Here is an 8331-nt window from a genome sequence, read left to right on the forward strand (position 1 = left end):
GCGCCTGCGCAGTTCCCCCTCCTCCACAGGTATTGACCAGGTAGGCTTAAATCCTACCTACACGGTCGAATTCTCTGAGCTCCCAGCTGAATCACAAGCTGTAACTTGCTCCCGATTCAAATGCTTGAAGCAAGATGCTTGAGTCCATTATTAAGGATGAAATAGTGGCACATCTAGATGGCAGAAATAGGATTAGGCCGAGCCAGCATGGATTTACCAAGGGCAATACAAGAGCAAGGATGTTCTTTTGCATTTGTACAGGGCCCTGGTGAGACCACACCTGGAATATTGTGTACAGTTTTGGTCTCCAGGTTTAAGGAAGGACATTCTGGCAATTGAGGAAGTGCAGCGTAGATTCACTAGGTTGGTTCCTGGGATGGCAGGGCTGTCTTACGCAGAGAGATTGGAGAGATTGGGCTTGTACACGCTGGAATTGAGGAGATTGAGAGGGGATCTGATTGAAACGTTTAAGATAATTAAAGGATTTGATAGGATTGAGGCAGGAAATATGTTCCAGATGTTGGGAGCGTCCAGTACCAGAGGGCATGGATTGAGAATAAGAGGTCAGTTATTTAAAACAGAGTTGAGGAAGAGCTTCTTCTCCCAGAGAGTTGTGCAGGTGTGGAATGCACTGCCTCGGAAGACGGTGGAGGCCAATTCTCTGGATGCTTTCAAGAAGGAGCTGGATAGATATCTGATGGATAGGGGAATCAAGGGATATGGGGACAAGGCAGGGACAGGGTATTGATAGTGAATGATCAGCCATGATCTCAGAATGGCGGTGCAGACTCGAGGGGCCGAATGGTCTACTTCTGCACCTATTGTCTATTGTCTATTGTCTATAAATAAGAAGCAGGATAGACAAAGGAGAGACAATGGATGTTTTGTACTTGGATTTTCAGAAGGCTTTTGACAAGGTGCCACACAGGAAGCTGCTTAACAAGTTAAGAACTCACAGTAGTACAGGAGAAATACTAGCATGGATAGAGAATTGGCTGATTGGCAGGAGGCAAAGTGTGGGGATAAAAGGAGCCTTTTCTGATTGGCTACTGGTGACTAGTGAGGGTCAGTATTGGGACCACTTTTTATTTCTATATCATTGACTTAGTTGACAGATTTGATGTGGCTTTGATAGCTGCAGGGACAGGTAGTTTTGAGGAAGCAAAGAGGCTACAGTAGGACAGATTAGAAAAATGGGCAAGAAAAGTGGCAGATAGGATAAAGTGTCTGGAAATTTATGGAACGCACTTTGGTGAGAGAAATAAAAGGGTAGACTATTTTCTAAACGAAGAGTAAATACGACATTGAGGTTCAAAGAGGACCTAGGATTCCTTGTGCAGTATTCCTTAAAGGTCAAATTGCAGGTTGAGTTAGTGGTGAGGAAGGCAAATGCAATTTTAGCATTCATTTTCAGAGGAGAGAAATATAAAAGCAAGAATGTATGCGGCTTTATGAAGCTCTGGTGAGGCCTCACTTGGAGTATTGTGAGTAGTTTTGGGGCCCCTTCTCTAAGAAAGGATGTGCTGACATTGGAGAGGGTTCAAAGGAGGTTCACAAAAATGATTCCAGGATTGAATGGCTTGTCATATGAAGAGTGTTTGGTGGCTTTGGTCCTGTACCCACTGGGATTCAAAGAAAGAGGGTGACCTCATTGAAAACTATCAAATTGTGAAAGGCCCAGAATGGAAGTTTCCTATGATGGGAGCATCTAAGACAAGAAGACACAGTGTCAGAATAGAGAGGCATCCTTTAAAATGGAGATGAGGAGGAATTTCTTTAGCCAGAGAGAGGTGAATCTGTGGAATTTGTTGCCACGGGCAGTTGTGGAGGCCAGGTCACTGGGTTAAGGCGGAGGTTGATAAATTCTTGATTAGTCAGGGCATGAAGGGATATGGGGAGAAAGAAGGAGACTGGGGCTGAAAGAGAAAATAGTTCTGCCATGATGAAATGGCAGAGCAGACTTGATGGGCCAAATGGCCTAATTCTGCTCTTATATCATGTAGGAATAGGAGGTGTGAACGGTGCACGGTGCTCCCGGTGTGCATCTGACCCACAGTCACGGGGAAAGGAACAGCAAGGTACTTCCGGTTTTGAGAGGATACAAAGATTATTACAGCATCACCTTTGAGTTACAACTCTCAAGGGTTTACCTGCTAAAATTTTGGAGTGAAATCTTCCTGCAGTTATTAAGGAGCTAATCACAAACTAATTAGATCTGGCAATTTTATCAGAGCTGCAGATCTATTCTAAGTATCTGGGTCACAATTGCTACTCAGAGGGACCCATCTGTTTGAACTCACCGTGACCATCTCAAAGCGCATCACCACTCATGATAATGAATCCCTAGAGAGTGTTGACCTGCTGTCTGAGACTGTTAATGGGGATCAGTGACGAGAGGGTTAAACTTCCCTGACAGTGAACAAACCCAGGGGTTTGAGGCCATTGTTCCCTGAAAGTGGAGTCACATGTTGACAGCGCAGTGAAGAAGGAGTTTGCTTCATCAGAGTACAGGGGTTGGGACGTTATGTTGCAGTTGTACAAGACATTGGTGAGACCACACTTGGAGTACTGTGCTCAGTTCTGGTCGCCCTGCTGCAGGAAAGATGCCATTGAGCTGGAAAAGGTGCAGAGGAGATTTACGAGGATGTTACCGGGATTTGAGGGACTGAGTTATGGAGAGAGGTTGGACAGGTTGGGACTTTATTCCTTGGAGTGTAGGAGACTGAGGGGTGACCTTACAGAGGTGTATAAAACCACGAGGGGCACAGTTAGGGTGACTTAGCACAGTCTTTTTCCCCAGGGTTGGGCAATCAAGAACCAAAGGGCACAGGTTTAAGGTGAGGGGGAGCCTAAGGGGCAGCTTTTTCACCTAGAAGGTGGTCCATCAATTCTGCTTATGGTCCTGCCATTAAGTGTCCTGTCTCTTTACATTTGACCTCCCAAAGTGCAACACTTTACACTTGCTCAGATTAAACTCCATCTGCCATTTCTCTGCACAGGTGTACCTGTAACTGATCTACAGGTTTATCACTCTGTATGTTTTGACAGTCTTCTACACTGCCTACACTCCACCAGTCTTCATATGCACCAAACCCATTCTCCAAATCATTCACACTTGCATCCAGATCACTGATATCCCAGTACAGATCACTGCAGAGCAAAACTGGTCATGGCCCATCAGCCAGAGTATGGCCCATTGACCACTACCCTCTTGTTTTCTGTGGACAAGTCGATTCTGAACCCAGTAGCCAATTCATGATGGATCCCATGCATCTTAATGTTCTAGATGAGCCTCCCACGAGGGACCTTTTCAAACATCTTCCCAAAGCAGGTGTGAGAGCATCCCCTGCTCCAGCCTCTCCAGGTTTTCATCCAGGGAAAGGATTGAGCTGGAAAGGATGCCAAAGATGTTGCTGGGACTCGAGTTACGTAGAGAGGTCGGGCAGGTTGAGACTGAGAGGTTAATGTACACAGTCTTCTTTTCCCCAAGGGTTGGGCAATCAAGAACCAGAGGTCACAGGTTTGAGGTGAGAGAGATTTAATCGGGATCCAAGGATCCCGGATCCCAGAGGATGATCCATCTATGTAACAAACTGCCAGAGGAAGTTCAAAGTCAATTTATTATCAAAGTGTCTGTCTATTACTATACCAACCCTGAGATTCGTCTTCTTGCAAGCATTCATAATATATACAAGGAACAGGATGGACAGGTGACCAACACAACGAACTATGAAAATACACAAATCAAAGAAACTAATAATAATAAAAGAGACTGAAACATGGGTTGCTATTGGCAATACAGGACCAGGCACTGAACTCAAAAAATTCAGAAATACATAATAAAAGACTAACAAATCCAAGAGGATAAATGTAGAAAATGCCAAGAGAAACTAGGAACAATCCAAGTCGTTACAGGATCCTGTAGCAGTTTAACTCAATCTGATTACTTACAAAGGCACAATCAAGTGGTAAACATCGTTCACCAAAATCTTGCTTTAAAATACAAACTCATAAAAGTCACAACACCTTACAATAAATACTAGTCTGATTCAGTTTTAGAGTCAGTCCCGCAAATTATATTACAGCCTATCTATTATTACAGACAGGGCAGTTGATAATAACCATCTGGATATAATATTATAGGATAAACAAGCAAGAATAATTTATTTAATAGATATAGTCATTCCAAACACACATAACTTACAGAAACTTAGTGGGAACAATGGAAACGTGCTGAATTAAAAGAGGAAATTGAAAGACTATGGAACATGAACAGGGTATACATTGTCCCAATGGTAATATTTACAACTGGCATCATCCTACCTAAAGTCACTACACAATAGCTTTAAACATTAGGGGTATATAGTAATATCTATGTAAATCTCCAGAAAGCCACCATACTAAACACCACTAGTCTGAAAGTTCCTAGCAATTGAGAAATGACTATGCCTGTCTGTGCCCATGCCTCCGGTTTTGCCAGACCGAGCTGAGAAAAAAAAATTAAAAGAACAACAATCATAAATAAATAATCAATAAATATTGAGAACATGAGATGATGAGTCCTTCAAAGTGAGCCTTAAGGTTGTGGAAACAGTTCAGTGATGTTATCCCGTCTGCTTCAAGAGCCTGATGGTTGAGGGGTAGTAACTGTTCCTGAACCTTGTAGTGTGGGTCCTGAGACTCCTCGTGGCGGTAAAGAGAAGAGAGCGTGTCCTGGATAATGGGTGCTGCTTTGCTGCGACAGTACTCCCTGTAGCTGTGCTCAATGCTGAGGAGAGCTTTACCCCTGATGGAGTGTGCACAGTAACAACATTTAAAAGGCATCTGGACAGGAACGCCGACAGGAAAGGTTTAGACCAACTGCGTAGATGAGACCAGGTCAGGAAAGCATAAATGAGTTAGGCCGAATGGCCTGTTGTGAAGTACAGTACCCTGAAGTAGTACAGACTCTTGCTCCTCCTTCACTTAGTGCCCAAACCCTGGTGCCTGTGTGATCTCCTTCTGTCTCACACTCTCTCTCTGTCTCTCTCTCCCTCTCACATTCTCTCACTCTCTCTGTGTCTCTCTCTCCACTCTCTTATCACTCTCCACCCCACCCAACCCCCTCTCTCGAGCTGCGAGCTGGGTCAGTGATCTGATGGCCAGTTACCCTTGAACTCGAGTCACTGTGAAACAGCAGGGGATCCAACATGGGGTTTGTGTGCCTGGGTTTACTCCTCTGTCTCTTTTGCCTCCAGGGAGCAGCGGAAGGAAGAAGGTCAAACGGTGAGGGGCAGGGCGAGGGAGATGGTGTGTGGTAAGAGAGAGAGAAAAAAGGGTGGGTTTTAGTGTGAAAGTGAGAGAGTGTGGGAGGGAAAGGGAGAGGGAGTGTGAGAGGCTGAAATCGAGAGTGTGTTGTGTGTGTTTCTGCTTCTGTGTGAGAAGTCTGAGTTAGAAAGTGTGCAAGTGAGAAAGGGACTGAAAGTCTGAGAGAGGGAGAACGTTCAAAGTTTATTCAAGCTATGGTTGGGAAGGGCGGCCTACCTGGGGAGGCAACAGCGGCCATGCCTCTGGCACGGAGTCTGGCCCTGTGGCTCAGAAGGGTAGGAAAGAAGGCAGCAGTGATAGGGGACTCTTTACTTAGGGCAGTCAGGTTATTCTGTGGACGCAGGAAAGAAATACGGATGGTAGTTTGCCTCCCAGGTGCCAGGGTCTGGGATGTTTCTGATCGCATATCAGGATATCCCGAGCTGGGAAGGTGAACAGCCAGAGGTCGTGGTGCATATAGATACCAACAACATAGGCAGGAAAAGGGAAGAGATCCTGAAATCAGACTACAGGGAGTTAGGAAGGAAGCTGAGAAGCAGGACCTCATAGGTAGTCATCTCGGGATTACTGCCTGTGCTACGCGACAGTGAGTATAGGAATAGAGTGAGGTGGAGGATAAATGTGTGGCTGAGGGTTTGGGGCAGGGATTCAGATTTCTGGATCATTGGGACCTCTTTTGGGGCAGGTGTGACCTGTACAAAAAGGACGGGTTGCACTTGAATCTCAGGGGGATCAAAATCCTGGCGGGGAGGTTTGCTAAGGCTACTGGGGAGAGTTTAAACTCGAATTTCTGGGTGGTGGGAACCGAACTGAAGAGATGGAGGAAGAGGCTGTTGGCTCACAAATAGAGAAAGCTTGGAGATAGTGCGAGAAGGGGGATAGGCAGGTGATAGAGAAGAGATACGCTCAGGCCAATGGTTTGAAATGTGTCTATTTTAATACAAGAAGCATCGTGAACAAAGTGGATGAGCTTAGAGCGTGGATCGGTACTTGGACCTATGATGCGGTGGCCATTACAGAGGCTTGGCTGGCTCAGGGACAGGAATGGCTACTTAGAGTGCCAGGCTTTAGATGTTTCAGAAAGGACCAGGAGGGAGGCAAAAGAGCTGGGTGTAACACTGCTGATCAGAGAGAGTGTCACGGCTGCAGAAAAGGAAGAAGTCATGGAGGGATTGTCCGCTGTCTCTCTGTGGGTGGAGGTTAGGGACAGGAAGGGGTCAATAACTCTACTGGGTGTGTATTATAGACCACCCAATAGTAACAGGGACATCGAGGAGCAGATAGGGAGACAGTTTCTGGAAAGGTGTAATAATAACAGGGTTGTCGTGGTGGGAGTTCTGAATTTACCAAATATTGATTGGCATCTCCCTAGATCGAGGGGTTTAGATGGGGTGGAGTTTGTTAGGTATGTTCAGGAAGGTTTCCTGACACAATATGTAGATAAGCCTACAAGAGGAGAGGCTGTACATGATCTTGTATTGGGAAATGAACCTGGGAAATGAAGGGGAAATACGAGGCTATCAGGAAGGAACTTGGAAGGATAAATTGGGAATAGGTGTTCTCAGGGAAATGGCAGAAATGTGGCAAATATTCAGGGGATGTTTGCATGGCTTTCTACATAGGTACTTTCCAATGAGGCAGGGAAAGGATGGTAGGGTACCATAGTGTACAAAGGCTGTTACAAATCTAGTCAAAAAGAAAAGTAAAGCTTACAAAAGGTTCAAACACTGGATAATGATAGACATCTATAAGATTATAAGGCCAGAAGGAAGGAGCTTAAGAATGAAATTAGGAGAGCCAGAAGGGGCCATGAGAAGGCCTTGGTGAGCAGGATTAAAGAAAACTCCAAGGGATTCTACAGTTCATGAAGAGCAAGAGGATAAGATGTGAGAGGATCAATCAAGTGTGACAGTGGAAAAGTGTGTATGGAACCGGAGGAGATGGCTGAGATACTTAATGAATGTTCTGCTTTACTATTCTCTATGGAAAAGGATCTTGGCGATTGTAGGGATGATTTACAGCAGATTAGAAAGCTTGAGCATATAGACAGTAAGAAAGTTCAGGAGCTTTTGGAAAGCTTCAAGTTGCATAAGTCTCCGGGACAGTACGAGATGTACCCCAGGCTACTGTGGGAGGTGAGGGAGGAGATTACTGAGCCTCTGGTGATGATCTTTGCATCATCAATAGAGAGGGGAGAGGTTCTTAGGTTTGGAGGTTTGCAGATGTTGTTCCTTTATTCAGGAAAGGAAGTAGAGATTACCCAGGAAATTATAGACCAGTGAATCTTGCTTCAGTGGTTAGTGAGTTGATGGAGAAGATCCTGAGAGGCAGGATTTATGAACATTTTAAGGGGCATAATATAATTAGGAATATTAAGCATGGCTTTGTCAAAGGCAGGTTATGCCTTTGAATTTTTTGGGGATGTGACTAAATACGTTGATGAAGGAAGAGCAGTGGATGTAGTGTATATGGATTTCATAAGGCATTTGATACGGTACCCCATGCAAGGCTTATTGAGAAAGTAAGGAGGCATGGGATCCAAGGGGACATTGCTTTGTGGATCCAGAACTGGCTTGCTCACAGAAGGCAAAGAGTGGTTGTAGACGGGTCATATTCTGCACGGAGGTCATTCACCAGTGGTGTGCCACAGGGATCTGTTCTGGGACCCTTACTCTTCGTGACTTTTATAAATGACCTGAATGAGGAAGTGGAGGGATGGGTTAGTAAATTTAATGATGACACAAAGGTTGGAGGTAGAAACATGGAAATGTAGAAAACCTACAGCACCATACAGGCCCTTAGGCCCACAAAGTCGTGCCAAACATGTCCCAACCTTAGGAATTACTAGACATCCCCACAGATCTCTTTTCCTAAGCTCCATGTACCTATCCATGTCTTTTAAAAGACCCTATTGTATCTGCCTCCACCACCGTTGCTGCCACCATTCCACACACTCACCACTCTCTGAGTAAAAAACTTATCCCGACATCTCCTCTGTACCTACTCCCCAGCACCTTAAACCTG

At 45.1% G+C, this 8331-nt stretch overlaps 1 protein-coding gene across 1 annotated transcript in view; it reads left to right on the forward strand.

The window, feature by feature from the left end:
- Window positions 1-5190: 5190 nt before the first annotated feature.
- The window catches only part of LOC132385523 (beta-2-glycoprotein 1-like), a gene marked incomplete at its 3' end in the record, with an annotated part of 45333 nt that continues 42192 nt past the window's right edge, over window positions 5191-8331 (forward strand). The window contains exon 1 of the mRNA XM_059957647.1: window positions 5191-5265. The remainder of the gene's footprint in view (window positions 5266-8331) is intronic.

This window comes from Hypanus sabinus (genome assembly GCF_030144855.1).
Source record: "Hypanus sabinus isolate sHypSab1 chromosome 24 unlocalized genomic scaffold, sHypSab1.hap1 SUPER_24_unloc_5, whole genome shotgun sequence".
Lineage (NCBI taxonomy): Eukaryota > Metazoa > Chordata > Chondrichthyes > Myliobatiformes > Dasyatidae > Hypanus > Hypanus sabinus.